Consider the following 7,517-nt stretch of genomic DNA (forward strand, 5'->3'; position numbering starts at 1 on the left):
CTTCCTCAGGTGGGTTCGGGCAGCATGCTGCTACTGGTTCCAGCCTGCCCGCCCACCCACCCCAGCCTCACCAGGAGGCTGGCAGAACCCCAGCACTATCAGGCCTGGAGTGTTGGACTTGGACCCAGCTTCTCATGGTGATGGTGGGGCTGGATCTGTGTAGCTAAAAATACACAGGAATCCAGCCAGCTGCTGTTTAGAACCTCCTCAAGAGGTCAGGCCAGGCCGGCCCAGCTGAGGAGATAAGACACACTCACCCACACGGAGTGGCTTATTCCCTCACCTGCAATATGTTATACTCCTCCCCCCCCGCCCTGATTATCCAGGAATTCCAGGAAAGAGTAGAAAAGCAAGAGATCCCTTCAGTTGGTCCTGACTCAGGGAGCTGGCAGCAGGGTGGTCTTAGGGAAGATTATGCTACAGAGATCAACAGGGAGTGGGGCGTTGGTGGCGCACGCCTTTAATCCCAGCACTCGGGAGGCAGAGGCAGGAGGATCTCTGTGAGTTCAAGACCAGCTTGGTCTACAGAGGGAGTTCCAGGACAGCCTCCAAAGCCACAGGGAAACCCTGTCTCAAAAAACCAAAAAAAAAAAAAAAAAGATCAACAGGGAAAGCCAGCCCAGGAGAGCGGAGGCAGAATGCCCTCATCCTGCAGGACAAAGTACAAATTTGGATGGGGGAGGCCAAGGGGCCACTCCCCTTCTCAGAGGCACCATAAATCAATTATTTTGCTATCCAAATGCAGATGGTACCAATAGCGGTGAGATAAGGACTCCAGCTAGAGTCTTAACAGATAAAGGGGGGAGGGTGTGAAGCCAGGGTGCCTGGGGGTGCTATCCTATCCACCTGGCTAGGCAGGCTCCCTCCAAGTCTCAGCTGCCAACCAGCTCTAGGGAACAAGCGGGGGATGGGCAAGTCGTTTCTAGAAGTCAGGCTGGACAAACAGCTGAAGTCCAGCGCGAAGGAAGTGTACTTAATGGTCTCAGACAGCCAAGAGCGTGCCAAGACCCTCTGACAACACCAAATGTTAGAAAGGGCCCTCCGGGTTCATCCACAGGAACTTGCCCGAGAACACACCACAGGGGGCAGGTGATAGTTGGGGGGCATTTCTTCCCATCTTGGCTGCCAGCTCTACCCTGTGCGTCTAAAAGGTCATATTCCAAACTGGGGCTCTAGGCCAGGTGGAGGAGACGGAAGGGGCGGGGACGCTGGAATCTGTGTAGTGAAGCTAGTCCAGCCGCCTCCCAGCTCAGGCAGTCCTTCCGCTGGCGTGGCCCTCTCTCAGCAGGCCAAAGCAGCCACGCCCCAAGCAAGCTCAGTGAGTGACCAGTGAGCGGGGCACCCCTCAGGGCCAGGAACAACAGCAGGACAAACTGCCCCACCCTACCGCCCAAGAGGTGATAAGGGGGCAAAAAAAAAAAAAAAAAAAAAAAAAAGGGAAAGAGCCTGAGGTGGAGAAGGCAGGCACAAGTAGGCCGTCACTTCCGTGGTTCCCTTTCAAGCACCCAACTGTACCCAGAGTCTGTAGCCCTCCAGGGTACAGCTGACACAGCATGACTTTAATCAATCACTTAGTTTGGGGCGGGAGGAGATAAAGACCCTAGACTCTAAACAGAGAAGCAGAAGAGCCCTTACTTAGACCAAGAAAGGCGTACAGGGTATCGATAGGATAAACCGAATCAACTTAGAAAAGTGATTTTCCGGGCTCTTCCCACTTGGGGTGAGGAGTTCAGCTCTCCCAGCACAAAGTCGGCTCTTCCAGGACTGGACGGCTGGCCCTCGACACCAGCAGGAGTCACAGGACCATCCCGGTGCCTTGCTACCAGCCCCTGGCAGTGATGGGAACAGACAGCCGGCACCGGAGGGTGCCTAAAATAACCCAGACAGCTGGGCAAGGGGGTGTCAGGGGCCCAGACTCTGGGCTGAAAATCAAGATACCTGGAACCCTGTCCAGGCTCAGCCAGTGGTGGCCTCATAACCTTGGGTGAGACGTTTTTCGTCTCTTGGGGCCACTGGTGGGTAACCCTTAAAAAGCATGACCCCACCAGAGAACTGCCCATTGAGAGCCCGGAAAGCCTGGACTAAAACCTGAGCTGGAAGAAAAACAGCTGGACGCCTTCCCAAGCACAGGCAGTTTTCTTTCGCCTTTGCCCGGAGGCTCCAGCACGTGCTTCAGGAAGTGGGCTGGCGGGGAGGAGCCCCAGGACACAGCCCAGCCCCCACCCCTGCAACCACTCCCAGCAACAGTCCCTTTCGTAATGGAGGCCAACTGGTTGTGCCGCCAGAGCAGGAGTACGGCCCCCTTAATCTCCATTAATCCTCCCGCCAACCTTTTCAGGCAGTTATCGTGATCCTTCTACGGGCGAAACAGTGGCCCAAGGTCACTACCCCGCAGCTGCCGGGCTTGAAGCACCCCTGACTGGGCACCAACATGCGCCTCCTACAACATCTCCGTGAAGTCTGCCAGGCTCCCCAAGCCACACTTCAGCACCCAACTGCAGGGGTGAGGAACAAGGGGAAAGAAAGCAGCTCAGGCCAAAACAGGGGAAGCAGCATGATCCGTGGCACCTGTAGCCAAATGGCTTATCAAAGTCACATATAACTAGAAACACACTTGGCGGCTTGGGGGCAGGGATCAAGGGCCATACCACCTTCAGCTGGGAAGCTTCAGGGCCTCGGGAGGGCAAGCCAAACCTACCCAGCAGGGGAATATCCCAGGTGTCACCTGGCAGGGAGAGTCTGGAAAACTCGTAGAGCCTGGGACCTTGTAATAAGTGCAAATTCTTAAAATGCACCTCGGAATGAGAAACTCAAGAGATGGCACAGTCAGCTTAAATGAGTTTCCCTACTGACTTCTGATGCCTGGGCTGGCTAATCTTTGCAGACAGGGAGACCTGCTCAGAGACGTGTTGACTATGCAAGGTCACCACAGGTGACGGGCCAGACGCCTTTGTAAGATTCTAGAAGCCAGACTATCGACAGCCTGGCCTTGTTGGGAGCCAGGAGGGCACTGTGAGAATCCAGGAAAAAGGGGATGTCAAGGAAACCTTTTCTCTGGGAAAGTTGCCTAAGATTTCAGGTCTTGGTTCTTTGTCTACCCAGCAAGGCAGACTTCAGAGGGTGGCTCATTTGGTTACCCTAATGGGGCTCCGGAGGGAGGGCTGAAGCACCACCGGCAAGCCTGGCAGCGGTCAAAGCCTTCAAGGAGCAGCCAGGGCCCTCCCACCCACCAGCAAACACACCACTGGGAAATACTTCGTAGTCCTGCTCTAGTAAGCTGCTAAATTCGGCGTAGACTCGCCCGCCCTAAACGCCTGACAACAGAGGTTGACAGGCGGGGCTGGATGGACCCAGCAGGCCGCCCATTTCACACACACAACCGCCACATCAGCGTGGGGGAGGGGCTGCAGAACCAGCCCAGCGAGTTTGGGAATCCCAACCCGCCCTTCGAAGGCCGCAGGCCAGAGCCCCCTGATACAGTTCTCTCAACTTGGGGAAAGGGCTCTTACCTACCTTAGTGGGAAAGCTGTCAGCCAAATTAGGCCTGCTCCTGATGTCCAGAGGAAGCAAGGATTGTCTACTGTGGGGATGACCCAGACATTGCTCCGGTCTCCGGCCAAGACCTGTGAATTCGGACGATCTGTTAGGGCAGTCCCAGTTTGTAGGTCAGAGAATGGATTGGCCAAATGCAAACCAACAGGGTCTACTAGATAGAAAGGAAGCCTCAGAAATGCTGCCCCCCTTTCCCAGCTGACAAGGCTGCCCTCACTCAGGAATGGATGGGGTGAGGTGGGGTGGCTGAGTCACTAAGGTTCAGCCAGGGCGACAAGCAGCAGGAGACGACTCATCTGCATTTCCAAAGGCCCGCCCTGTCCGCATCCCCTCCCCCAAGAAGGCCGAGATCTAAGGCTTCACCCTCTGGCACTATCAAGGGGGGGGATCCCGAGGGGAGGCCCCAATCGGCTTTCCCAGGCCCCAACCGCCCCCCTTCAACACACACCTCCAACCCGCAGGGCTGGGTTGGAGGCTGTGCCCCTGGCGTCCAAGTGAAGGGACTCAGGCACAGCGAGGGCCTCTAACCCAAAGTGGGGACAAAAGGGGAGACCCGCCCCTCCGGCTCGGCTATCAAAGGACGACTGGGGGAGGCAGGGGTGGGTCTCCTGAAGCCGAGTGGGCAGTGAAGGGAGGCTTGGGCAGCCTTTTAGCCCTTGGCTACTTGGCTCCTGTTCCCAGGCAGAATAGCAGACACTGGAGCCAGGGCGAGGCCTCGTGCCCGCCTGGGCCTTGGAGTCCGGGGCTGCAGCGGAGATCAGGGTCTTCAACCCTCCTCCAGCGGCTCGCCCTGCCCTGCCCTGCCGGGCTCCGGCTCCTCCCGCGGCCGCCACTGCGGGAGCCGCGCGCCGCGCCCGAGAAGGGGGAAGGGGGGCCGAGTGCGGGAACTGTGATGCGCGACGCCCCCGAGGCCTAAGGCCCCCAGAGACCCATCACCGGGATTCCGGGTGCCGAGCCTTGCAGGCTCTTAGGACCCGGGATTGCCTCCCGGCTCCCAGCGACACCCCGGCAAAGCAGGATGGCGGAAGGAAGGAGGAGAACCGGCCGCCATTAGCCACCGCAGTATTGAACGGCCGGGCGGCCCCAGCCTTGGCCCCAACCCGGCCCAGCCCGCTGCTCGGCTCAAAACCTGAAAATAAAACTCATGTTTGGGAGGGAGGAGCGAGCGCGGCCGGGAGGACAGGCAGCGCCGGGCTTCAGGCGGCAGAGATGCTGCGTCATGGTGCCAACATGGACGCCGGCCTTTTGTCCTTTTTCTCTTTGGAAAAGCAGGCGAGCCCCGGAGCCCGAAAAGCTGACTTAAGGGTGCAGAAACCCCACTGAATCAAATGGGAACGAGACCTTAGGATGGGTGGGAACGTTTCCTCGCCTTTTCAGCCCCTCCAGCTCCAAAGCACTTTGATTTCTTCTCTGCCACCAAGGTTCAGATCTGAGGCGAGCCAAAGGGACTAGCGCAAGGCAGCTCCATGGACGCCCCAGGGTACTGGGGAGATGCTCTCTTCGCCTCTGGGGCGGAAGAAGCAAAGGGGTCTGGAGAGCCTTTGTCCCCTCACCCGCCCACTGCCATCGGTTGCCAAACTCAAGCTCCAGAAACCTCAGCTCCCATCATCTGCAGCCCAAGCATGGCCTGCTCAAGAGTTCCTCGAAGGGGCAAAAGGCACTTACATTTTTTGTTATTATTTTAGTTTTTTTACTTACCCGCTCAGCCCGGTGCCATGGAGTCTAGAAGAAAAAGCTGGGTGGTGTTTTTGGAGATGTTATTATAAAAATAACATTTTTGTTGTTGTTGTTTTGGTTGTTTAGTTGGGGAAAAAAATCTGGGGTTATGGTGTTCTTTTGTTACCTTTTTGTAAGTTACACTCATGGTATTTCTGCTCCTTCCACGACTGCAAACTTTCCAGGGTTGGGCCGGCAAAAAGGCGGCTTCGCTGTGGACTGTTTACTGCTCTGGATTTAGCAATGGTGTGATCGTCATTAAGAACAAAAGGCGAAAATACGGTCAAATCAAACAAAAGGCAAAATAGCTCACCAGCCGTCCCCACCACCAAGAAAACACCACCGAGTTAACGTAGGTGTTTGGCTTGAACCAGCTAGGACTTGTTTCCCAGTGACAGCTTTTAGTCTTTGTAAAGAAAGTCTTCCTTTCTCTCACCCCCCCACCACCACCCAAGTCGAGAAAAAAACAGCTGTTTTTCTTCAAAATAGATCGATTTTCAAAGAAAGTGTACGAGTTACTGGGAAGAAATCTGAGCAGCATCTATTGCTGTAAACATTTTTCAAAAAGCTTGAACTAAAAATGGTAGCTTTTTAAAAGCAAACGTCTAAAAGCATTTTAACTGACTTACATCAGACCGAGACAAAGACATACATGCAGATGAAGATTCCGAAAATTCAGGACATCTCAGGCGACAGTAACATGAAAACTGCAGTTCAGTAAGGACAGAATGGACTGGGTACTTACAATGTAAAAGGTTTTTAGAAAATTTAACAGTAACAACAGCTCACAGTTTTGTTGTTGTTGGCTGCCATTTCGCTATTCCTACAACTATACATTTAAAACATTACCTTGTTAAAAAAAGAGTAGTTAATAAGATGGCCAGGTTAAGTGTTTAATAGAGGAAACTATATTTAAAAATTTATTGTTCAGTCAAGAGAATACAGATTAAGACAGCTCCAAGCTCTACCCCCACCCCCCAAGAAAAAAAAGAGGAAAAAATTAAGTATGTCATTTACTTAGGTTTTTTGAATTCAAAACTGTTAACTGCTGACATTAATAGTGTGCTATGACCTAGTTATACAAGACAAAGATGGATTCCAAGTCATAAGGAAAAATCCAGATCTTTTTAAAAGGTCTTCTTCATTCTTCCAAGTGTGAGTCCTTTGGCAAATGTTAAACACATTCAGGCGTCCTGAACTGGATGGTGGAGTCAAAGGAAAAGCATTCCCCATTTGCAACAAAGGAAAAACCCACTTGGCCATTTAATTCCATTGCAGAAAAATGGCTCCCCTCATCTGTTGGCCTCTCCTTGGAGTCTGATGAAGGATGTTTTGAGATCAGCGTCTAATAACTCAAGTCCTATAGAAGCTGCGTGCTGATTGGCTGCCGCGCCCTGCCGCCCTGCTCCAGCCAATTACCTACCCACGGCCAAATTACAAACCCCGAAAAGAGCCCCAATATGAAATACACCACCACGAAGCCCCAGCGAGGCGGCTGCTTCGCCTCGGCAGCCGGAGAAGAGAGACCGAGGGGTCTGCAAACGTATCCACGCGAAGCCGGGGAAGCCTCAGAGTTGAACTCACAAAATGGAAGCCGAGCGCTGATTGGCCGCCGCCACTCCCGGACCTTTAATAAAGAAAGGGGAAGGAAAATGATAAATGCAAAAAAGGGGACTCTGTCGCTGGTGGCTGGAGGAAGGAGGGAGGAAGAAGCATGTGTTCAGGACAATTACTGGGCGCTCCCCTCCAAAAATAAAAACAGAAAGGAAAAAAGAAAAAAAACAGAGCTATCTTCCATGTCCAGGCGAGGGCTGTATCCTCCCAAGAATGTGAAGGCTAACGTGGTTCCAAATCTTGGTTTCCCCTCCCCAGTACAGCTCCAGGGAGGGAGGGGGTGTGCGGGCCGAAGAGGAAGCGGGATCGCAGATACCTCGATTGCAACTCGTTTGGGGTCGACGTCTGCCTGCCCCAGGCTCCTAGTATTCAAACACACAATCACCCTCCTCCAAACCCAGCCCTTTCGCCGAGTCTCCACGCGCCCACCTCCGGTCTGGGCAGTTTGGAAACAGTTTGGGAGGCCCCGGGGGCGCACGCCGTGGAGTGCCCCGAAGCTGGAAGGGTAGCCTCAGCCGCGGGAGGTAGAAGGCCGAGGAGACCCCCTCTCCCCCGCCAGCCAAGCCCCCCACCTCAGTCCCAGCAGAATAAATAAATTAAAAGGCCTTCCCCCCGGGAGGGGGGGAGGCAGTGTG

Source organism: Mesocricetus auratus, unplaced genomic scaffold, assembly GCF_017639785.1.
Source record: "Mesocricetus auratus isolate SY011 unplaced genomic scaffold, BCM_Maur_2.0 Super-Scaffold_100025, whole genome shotgun sequence".
NCBI classification, from domain to species: domain Eukaryota; kingdom Metazoa; phylum Chordata; class Mammalia; order Rodentia; family Cricetidae; genus Mesocricetus; species Mesocricetus auratus.